Source organism: Microcaecilia unicolor, chromosome 2, assembly GCF_901765095.1.
Source record: "Microcaecilia unicolor chromosome 2, aMicUni1.1, whole genome shotgun sequence".
In the NCBI taxonomy this organism is placed as follows: Eukaryota; Metazoa; Chordata; class Amphibia; order Gymnophiona; family Siphonopidae; genus Microcaecilia; species Microcaecilia unicolor.
The window spans coordinates 613,464,500-613,482,485 of NC_044032.1; the positions used below are offsets into that span (position 1 = coordinate 613,464,500).

A 17,986-nucleotide genomic window follows, 5' to 3' on the forward strand; every position below is an offset into this window, starting at 1 on the left:
AAAAGCAAACAGGATGCTAGTAATTATTAGGAAAGAGAAAATAAGACAGTTATAATGCCTCTGTATTGCTCCATGGTACAACCACATTTTTAGTATTGTGTGCAATTCTGGTCACTGTATCTTAAAAAAAGATATAGCAGAATCAGAAAAGGTTCAAAGAAAGGCAACCAAAATGTTGAGGAAAGGCTTAAGAGGTTTGGAAAAATGTTGAGGAAAGGCTTGGAAAAGAGAAAGCTGAGGAGAGGATATGATAGAGGTCTACAAAATACTTAGTGGTGTAGAATGGTTAAATGTAAATCAAATTTTTACATTTTCAAAAAGTACAAAGACTAGGGGACAATCGAGGAAGTTACATGGTACTACTTTTAAAATAAACAGGATGAAATATTTTTTCACTCAATGAATAGTTATGCTCTGGAACTCATTGCCAGAGGATATAGTATCAACAGTTTAAAAAAGGTTTGGATAAGTTTCTGGAGCAAAAGCCATAGTCTGCTATTGAGATAGACATGAGAAAAGCCACTGCTTGTCTCTGAGGTCAGTAGCACTAATCTTGTTACTATGTGGGATTCTGGGCCCGATGCACAGAAGTATTCGTTAAAAACAGTGTGCATTTAGATCCTCTGTAGAACTTACCTATTCTGAAATAGCGAGCGATTCTCAAAGTCGCATGCAAATGATCTGCACGGACTTTTAGCATGCAGCTTGGTAGGAAAATGCTTATCGGTCAATTGGTGAGTGTGGCTGCTGTGTGCATGCTCTGAGCAACCTGGATGACTCCATGGTACACACGCACAAAAAATTTGCAAAGGGAGAGGAATTCCCAAGAAAGAGCGACTCGCCTCTACCTCAGCCATTCCCAACCCAGTCCTCGGGGCATTTTAATTAAGACACCAAGAGGGGAATTTTCAATTTTCATTAGAGTCTGAATTACATTTAGTTTCTAAGAAGCAAACCCTCAATAAATTACAAATCACAACAGTCAAAAGGATCATTATATTCATCTGATATCCCTAGTACCTTAAGAAGTTTTAATTAAACAGCTCTATAATACTAAGATGCAGTCAATAGTCCAGCAGTGACAGGCATGCTATCCAGTCTTTTGCATTGAGTGTCACATGTATGATTATCTCCCAGTTGGTGAGATGTCATATGTGTGTGCTCGATGCAAAGAGCTCCTAGCTCTCAGAGATCAAGCCTGTTCTTTGCTACTAGAGTAGCAGACTTGGAGAAGCTGAGGGAGACAGAGAGGTACATAGAGGAGGTCTACAGGGACGTTGTAGAGAAGTCCCACCTCCATTCTGGCAGCCCCTGTGCTATCTTGGAGCAGGGAGGCCTTCTAAAAAGAGGTGAGGCTGGAAGTAGTCCTGTAGGCAGGACCAGCACACCAGGGAATGCAATATCTTCTCGCACCGAGGATGTGTCTTCAGTGGCTAGTGCCCAGGTGGGAAGGGTTAGGATGGCTGTTGTAGTTGGTGATATGATTATTAGGCATGTAGATAGCTGGGTGGCTGGTGGACACGAGGATCACCTGGTCACTTGCCTCCCTGGTTTGAAGGTGGCAGACCTTATGCGTCATCTAGATAGGATTTTAGATAGTGCTGGGGAGGAGCCGGCTACCTTGGTACATGTGGGTATCAATGACATAGGAAAATGTAGGAGAGAGGTTCTGGAAGTCATATTTAGGCTCTTAGATAGAAAGCTCAAATCCAGAGCCTATAGGGTAGTTTCTGAAGTGCTACCTGTTCCACGTGCAGAGCCCAAGATACAGGCAGAGCTCCGGAGTCTCAATGCGTGGATGAGATGATGGTGCAGGGAGGAGAAGGGTTTTAGACTTGTAAGGAACTGGGCAACGTTCTGGGGAAGGGGGAGCTTTTTTCGAAAGAATGGCCTCCACCTTAACCAGGGTGGGACCAGGCTGCTGGCATCAGTATTTAAAAAGGAGATAAAGCAGCTTTTAAACTAGAAACTTGGGAAAGGCTGACAGTCGCTCAAAAGCGCATGGTTCGGGATATGATCACCAAAACAGGGAAGATAGGGTATCTCAATAGTGAGATTGCAAAAGAGACCATAGTAGATCAGGTGTCCTTAAATAAAATTAGACAAAAGATTGCAAATTAATACTGTCAAGTACTGAGCATTTATTTATTTATTTTATTTGTAGCATTTGTATCCCACATTTTCCCAATTTGCAGGCTCAGTGTGGTTTACATCATGCCGTGATGGCTTGCATGATGTATAAAGGAACAACAAACATAGTTTAAAATGTCTATATGCGAATGCCAGGAGCCTAAGAAATAAGATGAGAGTTAGAATATATTGCACTAAATGAAAAATTAGTTATAATAAGCATCTCTGAGACCTGGTGGAAGGAGGATAACCAGTGGGACACTGTCATACCGGGGTACAAATTATATCGTAGTGATAGGGTGGATCAAATTGGTGGAGGGTAGCATTGTATATTAAGGAGAGCCTTGAATCAAATAGATTGAAAATTCTGCAGGAAACAAAACACATCTTGGAATCCCTGTGGATTAAAATTCCTTGTGTAAAGGGGAAAAGGATAGTGATAGGAGTATACTAACGTTCACTTGGCCAGGATGAACAGATGGATGCAGAAATGTTAAAGGAACTTAGGGACACAAACAAACTGGGCAACACAATGATAATGGGTGATTTCAATTACCCCGATATTGACTGGGTAAATTTAACATCAGGGCATGCTAGGGAGATAAATTCCTTGACAAAATCAAGGACTGCTTTATGGAGTAGCTGGTACAGGAGCCAATGAGAGAAGGAAAAATTCTAGACCTAGTCCTTAGTGGAGCGCATGATCTGGTGTCGGAGGTAATGGTGCTAGGGCCGCTTGATAACAGTGATCATAATATAATCGGATTTTATGTTAGCTTTGAAGTAAGTATACATAGGAAATCAAATACGTTAGCGTTTAACTTTTAAAAAGGAGACTATGATAAAATTAGAAGAACGGTGAAAAAAAAACTTAGAGGAGCGGCTGAGAGAGTCAAAAATTTACATCAGGCGTGGACACTGTTCAAAGACACCATCCTGGAAGCCCAGGCCAAATATATTCCGCGTATTTAAAAAGGAGGACGGAAGACCAAACAACAGCCGGCATGTTTAAAAAGTGAGGTGAAGCTATTAGAGCTAAAAGAAAATTCTTCAGAAAATGGAAGAAGAAACTGACTGAAAATAATAAGAAACAGCCTAAGAATGCAAAGCGCTGATAATGAAGGCTAAGACGGACTTTGAAAAAAAGATTGAGTTGGAGGCTAAAACACATAGTAAAATGTTTTTTAGGTATATTAAAAGCAGGAAGCCAGCAAAAGAATTGGTTGGACCACTAGATGACCAAGGGGTGAAAGGGGTGATCAAGGAAGACAAAGCCATAGCAGAGAGATTAAATGAATTCTTTGCTTCAGTCTTCACCGAGGAAGATTTGGGAGAGATACTGGTGCCAGAAATGGTATTCAAAGCTGACGAGTCGCAGAAACTGAATGAATTTTCTATAAACCTGGAGGATGTAATGGGGCAGTTCTACAAATTGAAGAGTAGCAAATCTCCTGGACCGGATGGTATTCATCCCAGAGTACTGGTAGAACTGAAAAATGAACTTGCGGAGCTATTGTTAGTAATATGTAATTTATCCTTAAAATCGAGGGTGGCCAATGTAACTCCGATATTTAAAAAAGGTTCTAGAGGAGTTCTAGGAAATTATAGACCGGTGAGCCTGACGTCAGTGCCGGGCAAAATGGTAGAGACTATTATAAAGAACAAAATTACAGAGCATATTCAGAAGCATGGATTAATGAGACAAAGCCAACATGGATTTAGTGAAGGGAAATCTTGCCTCACCAATCTATTACATTTCTTTGAAGGAGTGAACAAACATGTGGATAAAGGCGAGCCGGTTGATATTGTGTATCTGGATTTTCAAAAGGCATTTGACATAATTCCTCATGAAAAACTCATGGGATAGGAGAGTCATGGGATAGGATGTAGTGTTCTATTGTGGATTAAAACTTGTTAAATGATAGAGATCATTGAGTAGAGTTAAATAGTATTCTCAATGGAGAAGGGTAGATAGTGGGGTTCCCCAGGGGTCTGTGCTGGGACTGCTACTTTTTAACATATTTATAAATGATCTAGAGATTAACTAATGAGGTTAAATTTGCTGATGACACAAAGTTATTCAAAGTTGTTAAATCGCGAGAGGATTGTGAAAAATTACAAGAGGACCTTACGAGACTGGGAGACTGGGCGTCCAAATAGCAGATGACGTGTAATGCGAGCAAGTGCATAGTGATGCACGTGGGAAAGAGGAACCCGAACTATAGCTACGTAATGCAAGGTTCCACATTACGAATCACTGACTAAGAAAGGGATCTCAACGTCTTTGTTGTTGATAATTTGAAACCCTCTGTTCAGTGTGCTGCTGCGGCTAAGAAAGCAAATAGAATGTTAGGTATTATTAGAAAAGGAATGAAAAACAAATGTGAAGACATTATAATGCCTTTGTATCGGTCCATGGTTCAACCGCACCTCGAATATTGTGTTCAATTCTGGTCACCATATCTCAAAAAATATATAGTGGAATTAGAAAAGATACAGAGAAGGGTGACGAAACTGATAAAGGGGATGGGATGACTTCCCTATGAGGAAAGGCTGAAGCATCTAGGGCTCTTTAGCTTGGAGAAAAGATGGCTGAAGGGAAATATGATAGAGGTCTATAAAATAATGAGTGGAGTGGAACGGGTAGACGTGAATCGCTTGTTTACTCTTTCCAAAAATACTAGGACTAGGGGGCATGCGATGAAGCTACAGAGTAGTAAATTTAATACGAATCGGAGAAAATTTGTCTTTACTCAACATGCTATCAATCTCTGGAATTCGTTGCCAGAGAATGTGGTAAAGGTGATTTAGCTTAGCCGGGTTTAAAAAAGGTCTGGACGGCTTCCTAAAGGAAAAGTCCAGTGACCATTATTAAATTGACTTGTGGAAAATCCACTGCTGTTTCTGGGATAAACAGCATAAAATGTATTGAACCTTTTCAGGATCTTGCCAGGTATTTGTGACCTGGATTGGCCACTGTTGGGAATAGGATGCTGGGCTTGATGGACCTTTGGTCTGTCCTACTGTGGCAATACTTATGTACTTATGCACACCTAATCCCATCAGGTTTTCAGGATATCCACAACGAATATGCATAAGATAGATCATGTACTGCCTCAATCGCTTGCAGATCTAGCTCATGAATATTCATTGTGGATATCCTGAAAACCCAATGGGAATAGGTATGCCCCAAGGACTGGGTTGTGTAGGTACTTCTACATCAAATAATCACATACAAAAAATAATTATTCTTGATTCGTTTGCTCAGGGATATGGCAATACCTAATTGGCTCTTAGTTCTGCTAACTAGCTGTACCAATGAAAGGAACAATGCCACAGATGGAATAAATTATTATATATATAAAAAATTATATGTGGCAAATTGCAAAGCAAGTTACAAAAAATAAACTTGTACTACCAAAAATATAGATTATCACTAAGATATATATATATAAAGAAATCTGATCAGCTAAATAACTCTGTATCAGAGATTACAACAAATATATATTGTGCAAAATTCACAAATCCAGAGACGAACTAGTCTTTTACAGATAAAAGCCTAGACTAACTAAACCACTAACCATAGATAGTAAATCCTGTTACCTCACCCTGCAGTTCGTATTGTAGACTTTCAGTGAAAGAAGAATCAGATTCCACCATTGAGACTTAAGCAGAATTTCCCTGCGAGTCTTATCTCAGTCCAGGAATAAAGTCCAAGGTCTTGACTCTGTTTACTAATTACACAATCTTTTGGGTAAGGCCTCAGTGTTGCTGTGGAACTGACCTTTTCAGCTGGCGTTTCGGATTCAGTCTCTCTCTCTCTCTCTCTCTCTCTCTCTCTCAGAGCCATCTATCCACCAATAGGTCTTCTGTTCTTCTCCCGCTCTCTTCAGTCCAACATTGGCATCTTTTTGGGTCAGAAGATACCTATGAACCAATCACAAATGGTATAATTCTGTCCATTAGAATTCATGGTCATGAAGAGAGGCCTTGTTATTAGTAAAGAAACTCTTATCAGATGAGGGAAGTGGTAGAACACCTCCCTCTTAATTCTCATTAAAAACTTGGAGTCATGGGAGATATCTGGAGGCTAGTTTGCAGCAGGGGCGTAGCTACGGGTGGGCCTGGGTGGTGTTTCTCTGCACCTCTATTCTCTGCTCTTTGCTTACACTATTTGCTATTGAAAAAAAAAAGTCTCCTCCTTGCTGAAAGCAACCCTCCACCCCCAGCTACCCCTCTAAGCTGTTTTCTTCTCTCTGACAAGTTTTTCTATTGAAAAATGCAAGCGGACTGCTCCTTCCTGAAGTCTCTCTCACACAACGACAGCTCCAGACCTAATGGAAAATTTCACTCGTTAAAAGATAAGCATTTCTTTCTGTGCATCACTCGGAAACAGCTGTGCATTATTCAGGAATACTCATTTAAGTACTCGTCAGCTCGTCATAATACATTTACATAGGATTCTCATTTGCTGCTACTGCGCACGGTAAATACCACTCAAAATCCCTTTATGCATGATTCACTGAATAATATGCCTGCTAAACTGGTTAGAACCAATCAAAATCAGACATTCCTAGCACAGTAAGCTTTGTGTATCAACCCTTTTATAAGGAACTTGTGACCTGAGTTGGCTACTGCTGGAAGTAGGATACAGGACTAGATGGACCACTGGTCTGACCCAGTATGGCTATTCTTATGTTTGTGTCAGCTCTGCAGTGCTTCCCTTGTGGTTCTTTTTGCTTTCTGTTTCTTTATGTTAAGTCTTTCAAATTCCTTTTATTTTTTTATAGTTTTTTTCAGCCCTTCATCTTTCCTTTCATTTTCACGTCTGCTAGGCCTGTTTTAGGCTGGATCACCGACCTCGGTTTGGCCTCTGCCCCTTTTTCAGTTCAATATTGAGGAGTTTAATTTGGTCATTATTCTTTTTTTGATGTCTCAGAAGACCCCCAGTGGCTTCCAAGAGGTGCCCCCAATGTAATCAGGTGGTTTCAGTAACAGACCCTCACTTATGGTGCATTGGGTGCCTTGGGCCTAACCATGAACCTTACTCTTGTTCTCTCTGTTTAAAAATGCAGTTGAAGACACAGAAGGTGTGGCAGGCCCAACAGGAGAAACTTTTTTGCTCCTCGAAGACTGGTGCATCGACATCAGCACCAGAAGCATCGACCTTGAAGGCTGCAAAGGCTTCTACATCCACTGGGAGTGCACTAGCATAGACAAGATCTCCACTGTCTCGACATCAGGTGCTGAGAGTTGGTCCTGGGATCTATCAGCATTGGACCTGACACCGAGGGTGTGCATAGATCCAATGTGATCCTCATCGGCATTGAAGAACCGTGATGCTTAATTCTCCACCTGAGGGTCTGTCTTTCACCGGATTTGTCCAGGCGATGGCTTTGGCCATCCCATTTAAGTTGGAAAGGAAGAAGAGCCCAGGGCAGAGATGTTGACTGACAATGACTCTCCGCCTAAGGAGGGGTCATGGTACCATTGCACCCTATCCTTAGGAATGCACTGATGAGGAACTGGGGATCTTCCCTCTCAATGCAGGTGGCACCAAAGAAGGTGCACGTGCAGTATTGTATCCAAAACACTCTGGAATTTAAGCCTTTTGGTGCCCAGTTGCAACACCACTCAAACGAGCTAGGAGTTCCAGGACTCATGCCTTAACACCCCCAGGCAGAGAGTCCAGGACACTGGATTTTTTTAGGAGGAAAATGTTTCAGGCCTCGATGCTCATTGCCCGCATCCAGTCCTACCAGCTGTATATGAGCCTGTATGTGTGCAGTCCTTGGTCCGCAGTACACTTAACCTAGTGGATTCTTTCCCTCAAGAGCAAGCTGCTGAGCTTCGCCAGCTGGCCAAGAAGCAGCTGGAGTGCAGGAAATATCTGGGCAGAGAGGCTTATGACTCTTTTGATGGGATGTCCAGACACTCTGCCAAGGGTATGGGAATACGCAGACTCTCGTGGCTTCATGTCTATGACCTGGAGCCAACAGTTTAGGAGAGATTGGAGGATGTCCCATGCCAAGGAGACAACTGGTTTGGAGACAGAGTAGAGATGGTTGCTGACCTCTAAACACACAGATACTATCCAAACATTATCTCAGCATCCTCCAGCTGCACCCTCCACCTACTACTACTTAACATTTCTAGAGCGCTACTAGGGTTACGCAGCTCTGTACAAATTAACAAAGAAGGACGGTCCCTGCTCAAAGGAGCTTACAATCTAATGGACGAAATGTCAAGTTGGGGCAGTCTAGATTACCTGAGTAGAAGTGTAGTGGTTAGGTGCCGAAGGCGACATTGAAGAGGTGGGCTCCACCTCCCCAGAGGTTTTCCAGTGGACGTAGGCGGTGACCCTATTACTCTGAAAAGTGTAGGTTCCCGCTGCCTTCCTGCTGTGCCCAGCAGTCCCAAAGCCAGCATCCCCGGGCCTCTCAACTCCATCCTCAGAAGTCTGAACCAGTGACCCAGTCAAAGCAGGCTGTGAGCTTTTGACTGGCTCCAGGAGAGCATAGTCACATTAAAAGTAACCATCCTAGACAGCCTTCCGGTGGAGGGAGGCTAAATTTTTACCATCACAGGTGGTCCCTTCAAATAGTTTGTCTTGATTAAGCCCTCCATTGGTGGCAAAAACCACCAAATTGTCCACCAAAAGCAACTCAGATCTCAGCAGAAGCAGGTACTTGTAGAAGAAATCTCCACCATTCACTAGGCCAGTTTGGTCGATCCCATGCCACCAGGGGAAGAAGGGAAGGGATTCTATTCCAGATACTCCATATGCTCAAAAAATGGGAGGATTTCGTCCCATTCTAGAACTAAGGGCCTTGAATAAATTCCTGGTCAAAGAAAAGTTCAGAATGATTTCCCTGGGTACCCTTCTCATGATTCAGGCAAATGACTGGCTGTGCTCTCTGGACCTAAAAGACACCTATACCCACATTTCAATATTTCCCAGTCACAGGAAGTATCTCCAATGCCGCATGGGAAAACACCACTACCAGTACCACGTACTGCCGTTTGGCCTCGTGCCAGCTCCTAGGGCAATGATTTTCAACCTTTTTTTAACTTACGGCACACTTACAAGGCACAACAATTGTCAGGGTACACCCATACCCGCCCATCCCATAAGATCCATTCCATCCCCATAAGTAATCTTCTCCAACCGTAGAAAGAAATGCATATCCTCCTGTATAGTGCAAAAGAAAGACAACAGATGTAATTTCTGAACACCACAGCCATAATTTAATCAGTAAACCAACATTCCAAATTCTGCCTCTTCAGAAGGTGCTAACAATGGATGCATCCAACCTGAGCTGGGTGCTCATGTAGATGGGCTTCACTTCCAAGGGACTTGGTCTGCTCAGGAAACAGATCTTCATATCAATCTCCTTGAGCTGCGGGCCATTTGGAATGCTATAAATACATTCAGAGATTGGCTACAGAACCAAATTATTCTCATCCAAATATACAATAAGGTTACAATGTTTTATGTGAAAAAGAATAGGGTATGGGATTCTACCCCTTGTGTTAGGAGGCAGTGGGCCCTCCTTCCCAGGATGGATTTTCCGAGCCATATACCTTCCAGGAAAGGACAACTGCCTGGCGGATAAACTGAGCAGGGCTTTGCAACCAAATGAGTGGTCTCTCAATATGGGCATAGCCCACAAGATCTTCCGAGAATGGGACACCCCCTCGGTGGATCTTTTTGGTACTCATCTCAACTACAGACTCCCTCGGTTTTGCTCAAGGTTCAGATCATACAGCAGACTAGTGTCAGATGCCTGTCTCCTGCATTGAGGAGGAGAGTCCTATTCATATCCTCCAGTAGGTCTAATAGAGAAGACTTTGCTGGAAATCAAGCAGGATCAAGGAACTATGATCCTAATTGCACCTTAGTGGCTGAAGCAGATATGGTTCCCTCTTCTTCTGGCGTTATCCTCCAAAGATTTGTGGAGATTGGACTGTTTATAACTCTCATCATGCAGAATGAGGGTTCTCGTCTGCATCCAAACCTCCAATCCCTGGCTCTCATGGCTTGGATGTTGAGAGCGTAGAATTTGAGATCTTAGGCTTGCCAAAGGATGTCTCCCATGAATATGCTACTCTTTTAAATGAATGAGATTTGAGGACTGGTATGAGGGTGAGGCCTTAGATCCACTCACTTGCACTACACAAAAACTGCATGAATACCTCCTGCACCTCTCTGGTTTGAAAACCAGCTCTGTAAGGGTTCATCTCAGTGCAATTAGTGTTTACTATCACGGTATAGGATGTAAGCCCATCTCTAGTTGTTCATTTCATGCGGGATATGTAATTAACAAAGCCCCCCTGTCAAACCTCCAACTGTGTCATGGGATCTCAACGTTGTCCTCACCCAGCTGATGAAAGCTAGTTTTGAGCCACTTGATTTCTGTCATCTGAAGTATTTGACCTGGAAAGTTGTGTTTCTGGTGGCAGTCACTTCAGCTCGCAGGGTCAATGAGTTTCAGGTCCTAGCAGCTGATTCTCCTTCCACTAAATTTAATCACAACAGATTAGTTGTGATTAAATTTAGTGGGAGGAGGATCAGCTACTAGGACCTCTGAAACTCATTGACCCTGCGAGCTGTAGACTCTGCACACACCCTAAGTTCCTTCCTAAGGTAGTGTTGGAGTTCCATTCAAGAACAAGGCCAAACAGGAAGAGTACCCCACGGGAAAGGGACATAAAACAGAAAGAAATGGGGTCAAACCCTTCAGCTGAAATGGTGAGCACACAAGTTCTTTTTAGATATCACAACAAAATAGAGACCTGACATGGGGCCTTGTTTCGGCTTGCAAAACACCGCCTTCTTCAGGGGTCACAAACAAACTATAGCTGCAGTGTACTGTGGCACCAGTACATCTATATTGGTTCATTCTCCAATAATTTTGTACTACAGTACATTGCAACTACAGTTTATTTGTGACCCCTGAAGTAGGTGGTGTTTTGCCCGCCAAAACATGGTCCTGTGTCGGGTCTTTGTTTTGTTGTGGTGCAAAATAAAGAACTTGTATGCTCATAACTTTGGCTGAAGGGTTTGTTTTGGTTTGACCCCACTTCTTTCTATTGTGGAGTTTCATCTTAATCAGTCAATCGTTCTGCCAACATTTTTTCCCAAAACCTCATGCCCATCCTGGCAAGAGTGTGCTGCATACTTTGGACTGCAAGCGAGCCTTAGTCATCTATCTGGAGCAGACTAAAGCCCGTAGACAGTCTACCCAGCTTTTAGTTTCTTTTGACCCAAATAGGATTTCTAATTGGCTAGCAGATTGCATCTCCTTTTCTAATGACCAGGCTGGGCTGATTTTAGAGGGTCATGTCAAGGCTCATAATGTCAGAGTCATTGCTATATCAGTATCCCACTTCAGGTCAGCCTCCATAGAGGAGATTTGCAAAGTTGCAACATGGTCATCAGTCCACACATTCACATCTCCCTACTGCCTTGAGAGGAATACCCAATATGACAGCCAGTTCAGTCAAGCAGTCCTACAGAATTTGTTTGGTGTGTAGAATCCAACTCCAACCTCTAGGCCCAGTTTTGCTCTCTTCCAGGCTGCACCTAGCACACAACTAGTACATAAATTGTTTCAGGTTGATTCAGTACAAGTCTCAATGTTTCGAGTCCCTATTGTCCTGGCATTGTTGTTTTTGGTGACCCTGGTAGCTAGGGATTCCCACATCTAAGAATACAACGCCTACAGTAGGCCAAGTATTCTCACATACCCTTCCACCTCCCCTTGGAGTTGCATTCTTTAGCTTTTTCCACCGATTGAGGGACCTGAGCTCACGCGTTGAACAGGAAGGCACCAGCGCATGCGCAGTGGGACTCTACTAGAAATTTCTACATCTCGCTAGTCAATGTCTGCACCAGGCTCTGTTGGATGATGTCACCCAAATGTGAGAATATTTGGCCTGCTGTCTTCTGAGAACATCTACTACAGGTGAGTAACTTTGCTATCCTGGAAGTATATGTAACTCCTTCCATAAGCTTTGCTGTCTTGTCTGAAGAAGGTACCTATGACATTTTGCAAACAACAGTTTTAGATCATTCTGTGATCCAAAGGCACCTTTACTTGCCTGTTTCTGACTTCTCTCTGATTTCCAGGCCACCTGTAGTTAGTTAAAATCCATATTTATACTCGGTGACCCTGCCAAGGTGAGAAGAGGAGCTCTATCTATATTTCCTGAACTAATGACATTAAAAAGTAGGATTGTCTGAGAATGTCTACTTGGGAAAAATGGTACCCAAAGCCACCTATGTTTTATGGTTACTGTGCACTTTTCTTTTTTGATTGTTATGTTGTTTTTGATTTATATTAAGTTTTATAATGGATTATGTGAGGAGTTAAGACAAAGTCCAAGTATTGTTAAGGAGAATAAAACAATGGAAAAGAACAACTGAACAATAGAAGAACAACGGATACTGATAGGGCAACAGAGCAATAACAAGAGTTCGTTCGGGTATAATATTTTCTGTTTTTTACCTGTAAATTGAGGTTTAAATGTGTTAAAAGTGCGGGGGATAAGAGTACAGAAGAGAATGTATTGATGCATTGCTAACAGTGTGTGTGGACTTCATGTGTTTTGATCCTTTCGATAGATTTTTTCAAAGAGATGGGTTTTTAGTAGTTTGCGGAAGTCGGTTAGTTCGTAGATCGTTTTCAGGTTTCGTGGTAGTTTGTTCCAGAATTGTGTGCTCATATAAGAAAAGGTTGACGCGTGCAGCACTTTGTATTTTATGCCTTTACAGTTAGGGAAGTGGAGGTTGAGGTGAGATCGAGCAGGATATAAATATTGTAAATAAATAAACTACATAAAATTGTGATTTTAAACTATAAAATGAGCAGCTGTGACCTGAAAGTCATAACATATTGTAGTCAGACATGGGCAACCCAAAAGGCTCATGTTTACAAAGTGACTTTCATCACTGAATGGCCTCTTTGGCCCAGCAACCGATAAAGAGAATTCTGCTTGTGCTTAATTTACAATTAACAGTTGTTAGCAACTATTTCAGCCACGCTTTTGAAGTTGTTTTTCATTGAAACATGAAGTTCATAGCTGCTACCATTCAGATAATGAAACTTCAGCGTGGAAAGGCAACTAAAGGAAACAGACTGAAACAAGAAAGCAAACAAGGCACAAATGCAGTGCAGAAGAAGAGAGCCTCAGGAATCCAGACCTTGAATGTGTCGCACAGTAACTTATTTCAAAGCAAGCTGGCGTGCCAGCATTGCTGAAAGAACGTCAAAGCATGGTAAAAGAATGTTGCTGTTTCAAAAGAATGGTAGGGGGCCTAGGAGGAGAACTTTGTTAATTATGGACACTTGGAAAGAAGGAGCACGTTAAACATGGATGGGTGTAAGAAACTGTAGGCAGCAATATGACTTGAATTTTGGCAAGTTTAATTTGTCTAAAACCTGTTCAGCACGTCTCCTTTTGTCATGTCCAGAGACTCTTTATCATTGTTTTATTGTTGGGCAAATTGTAATGGTATGTTAGTATGTTTTCAGTGTCCTGAGGTGGTTAAATAGATCTGAAATCACCTAGTGAATTTGCATTCTTTATTCTGCATGAATCTACTGCTACAAGACATTTTTGTAGTGCTACAAGACAGGCTCAGCACTGTGCAGAGTTTTTCATGTGTTTTGATTTGAATACACAAACCCCGAGAGCACTCTCACCAGCAAATCGGCCCTACCACCGGGCGCGCCCAAGAGCCTGGTGGTAGTTCTGGACCTGCCGCATGCCATTTCCGGTGCTAGAAAATATTTTCTATTTTCTAGTGCCGGTGGGCAGGGAGTGGGTGCGCCTGGTGGCGAGAGTGCTCTTGCTTTGTGGTGATATAGGATTCTCTTACGTGAGCACTAATAACTTACCGCATTTTGGGTTTATATGATTAGAATTTAGTCACAGAAGGACATGTGACAGTTCTTCAGTTGCAGATTGAGACATTAAACTGTCATACCTTTGTTGTCCTGTTTTTTCCACTTAATTTGTCAACTGCTATAGAAGAGTTTTAGCCACGGACTATAATTCTGAGGATGTGAAATGCACCTACAGTCCTTTGAATAAAAAGTAACTTTTGTTGTTTATTTATTTGTTGCATTTGTACACCCACATTTTCCCACCTATTTGCAGGCTCAATGTGGCTTACATAGTACCGTGAGGCGTTACCACCTCCGATGATGAAACAAATACAGAGTAATGTTAAAGAGAATGCGATATATGCGTTACAGACACTTTAGAGGAACGAGAGAGAACGAGTTATAAAATGTTCATTGCAAGTTTTGGTTTCGTTGTGTTGCTGAATTCAGGCACTTAAGTTGGGTCAGTAGGGTATGCCTTTAAAAAATATTGGTACTATTTTTGCATAAAGCAGCAACATCTCCTCTTTGGTGCTTTCTCACATAGGAGCCGACTCTGTGGGTGCTTAAGCACCCCCAATATTGAGAAAATTCCTTGTATGTATCCAGGGAAGGGTTATTTCCATTAGGTTTAGCACCCCCAATAATTTTGAAAAGTTGGCTCCTATGCTTTCTCATGTTCACTCTCCTCACCAATCACAGAGCTAGGGCTGATAAAGTTCAGCAGCGTTCAAAAGTTAGCTCAGAATTAAAGGAACTGGGAATGACATAAAATATTAGAGAGGAAATAAGTATTATTTGGAAGTTTATTTTAAGTGCCAGCTTAATGTCCAAGCAGCTATCCTGTAGTCCCATAATGGATTCAGCTTCCTGCTTTTCAGGGAGTTCTCCCAGCACCCGAGAAAAGGGGATTTCACATTCATCAGCAGTGACATCCGATGACCAAGTTGAGAAGAATATTTTTTTAATGTATTTTATGTTATATTCGCTGACTTCAAGAAGTTCATTGCAGTATATCAGTTGTGATAGCTAAGGTGAAGGACTATGGGGGAAAATTCTGGGATTATCTTTAAAGCCAAAACCTTCGCCTCTCTGATTCTTTGATTCTCTGCAGCAACCAGCTGCTAGCACAACAGAAAGCACAGCAGTTTTCAATGACTCTGAGTTAACCAGCTGTGCCAAGCAGTACAGAATGGATCAAAATGACAGTATCCAGGGTAGGGTGGAAAGCTCTGCATAAGCAAAAACGTGTGAAAAAAGTTTTACCTTTAAAGATTGCATAGAGCTATGTATTGACGTTTCTGGTTCTTTATCACTGAATATTATTTTAACTATTGTAACAATGAGATATACATAGAGGTTTGAGATGGACTTCTTAGGTCCTTATAATGAAATGTATTTAGAAATCCACATTATCGTCAAATACTTCACTCTACAAATAGCTTAATAATGGACCAATATGGATAGTTTTTAAAAGCTGAGAATCCAGACCTAGAAGAAATATAGGGGCCAGTGCTGAAAGCATTAGTTGGCAAACAGTGCAGTCACAGGTTCGGCGCAGGGTTTGCTTAGGTGAATAAACTTGTCACATAGCATATTAAAATATATGGTAAGTAGGTTGTGCCCTGAGGAAGAGAAGTTTTAAAGGGAGAAAACTCATGTATAATCTGAAAAAAAATTACCGCCAGGTCTGAGGCAGCTTTCTGCTTCAGGACAGAAAAGCTGCTAAGCCCCCCCCCCAATGACCTGCAATCCTCCAATCATCCACCCCCACCCCTGATTTGATCACTCCCCTCCCCCCAATCCCTGGTAGTCCAGTGGCCTCCCTCCCCCCAACCTGACCACCTACCCCAAAATTAAAAAGAAATTTTGGTATATCCCATTTTTGGCAGAACAACCCAGCTTGGTGCAACCCAGGATGCAGCACACGGGGTCAGGTGCTGCCATTTTCCAAAATGGTGGCACGGAATCAGAAGCAAGTGGGCATACTTCTGCCTCTTCAAGGTACATTGGAGGGGGGGCTGGGAAGGTCCAGGTGCTGCTAGATACCAGAGAATTGTTTATGTTGGGGGAAGGGGAGAGGGTCATATAGTGAGGGGGTGTCACTAGATATCAGGTCTTTCTTTTAAGTCAGGGGCTGCGGATGGGTCACATCTTCAGGGAAGATACAAAGGAATTGGAGAAGGTGCAGAGAAGGGCGATGAAAATGATAAAAGGGATGGAACGACTTCCCTATGAGGAAAGGCTGAGAAGGTTAGGGCTCTTCAGCTTGGAGAAAAGGCGGCTGAGGGGTGATATGATAGAAGTCTACAAGATAATGAGCGGAGTAGAGCGGACAGATGTGAAGCATTTGTTTACACTTTCAAACAACAATAGAACCAGGGGACACAAGATGAAGCTAGAATATGGTAGATTTAAAACAAACAGGAGAAAGTTTTTCTTTACTCAGCGTGTAGTTGGAGTCTGGAACTCGTTGCCGGAGAATGTAGTGACAGCAGCTGGCCTTACGGAGTTCAAAGGGGGTTTGGACAGATTCCTGAGGGAAAAATCCATTGAACATTGTTAATTTTTTTTTTTGGGGGGGGGGGGGGAGGAGGGGGGGTTGCCAGGTTCTTGAAGCCTGGATTGGCTGCTGTTGGAGACAGGATGCTGGGCTTGATGGACCATTGGTCTTTTCCCAGTATGTCAGTGCTTATGTTCTTATGTGGCAGAGGGGCCACTAGACTACCAGGGGCAGCAACTATTTTTTAATTTTAATGTCCCCTCATCCTGTCAGTGTATGAGTGAATACTGCATCATGGTAGTAATATTTTGTGGATAGTTTGCGTTAAAAGCTATACGGTCAGTGACTCTAAATATGTGGCTTTCTGCATGAGCTCCATTGTCTGGGGTTGAGCCACTAAGAAAGCAATTTCTAAGATAAGTTCTAAAGGTATAGATGAAAATAATACATGAGAAATAGTGTTATGATGTAAGAATTTAGTCACATATGATATAGGAAGACTCTCTGAATGTTGTTGTTGGGGGGGGGGGGGGGGGTTGGAAAGGGTTTTTGTCAATCAATTCAGCTTGAGCCTTGGCTAAAGATTTTTTTTTTTCCCTGAAGCTTTTTCCTTTCAATAAAAGATGATGCCTTGTTAAGCTATTTGTGGAGTGGAGTATTTGAATATTCGACAGTAGTGTGGGTGAGTTAACACTGTGCCGACCTCCAGTTTTATATGTAGCACTTACATTAGAAATGCCATTTTTTTATAGGTAGCTTGTTCTCTAAATTTAGCTCATTACAAACTGTGATACCGTGATAATCACTGTAGTTAAATATGGAAAAGCATAAAGGTTTTTTTTATTCACGTTTCTTGTTACTATGAGGCATATTTTCAAAGCACTTAGACTTACAAAGTTCCATAGGTTACTATGGAACTTTGTAAGTCTAAGTGCTTTGAAAATATGCCTCTCTATACATTTGTTGGCAAAACTTTTCTTCCCTATATCTATATATATATTTTTCCTCCTAAGACTTTTATTTAGAATTTGTGTTTAGATCATGAAAGCCTTTGCTTGTCCTAAAGAAATATATGGCTCCTTTTACTAAGCTGTAGTAAAAGGGGGCCTGTGCTGGCATCGGCCCCCTTTTACCATGGCAGGTAAAAGGCTGTCATTTTCTTTCTAAGAAATGGCCATGCGGTAAGTGAACCACTGGGGGTGGGGGGGAGCACTTACTGCCACTGAGATGGCAGTAAGGGCTCCGGCAGAAACAAGGCAGCGCGCGGCACTGCCCGATTACCGCCAGGTAAACACCGGCACTACAAAAATAAAAAATAGCTTTGTAGCGCTGGAAATGGCGTGAGCTGGGTGTGGTAGTTCTGGATTAGCGAGTGGTAAGCCTGCGTTGGGCTTATCGCCACTTAGTAAAAGACCCCTGTAAGTGTCATATTTTATCAAAATATACAATGCATCTTTATTTC

General features: G+C 42.2%; 1 protein-coding gene and 1 long non-coding RNA gene across 2 annotated transcripts in view; both read left to right on the forward strand.

Moving 5' to 3' along the window:
- The window catches only part of LOC115461654 (F-box/WD repeat-containing protein 7-like), a 452,709-nt gene that overhangs the window by 267,032 nt on the left and 167,691 nt on the right, over window positions 1–17,986 (forward strand). The gene's annotated exons all lie outside the window — the stretch shown is intronic.
- On the forward strand, window positions 1,246–17,908 carry LOC115461656. The gene is made up of 4 exons (XR_003940737.1): window positions 1,246–1,349; window positions 11,299–11,301; window positions 11,941–11,947; window positions 17,898–17,908. It is a non-coding gene; the product is annotated as an uncharacterized LOC115461656 (long non-coding RNA).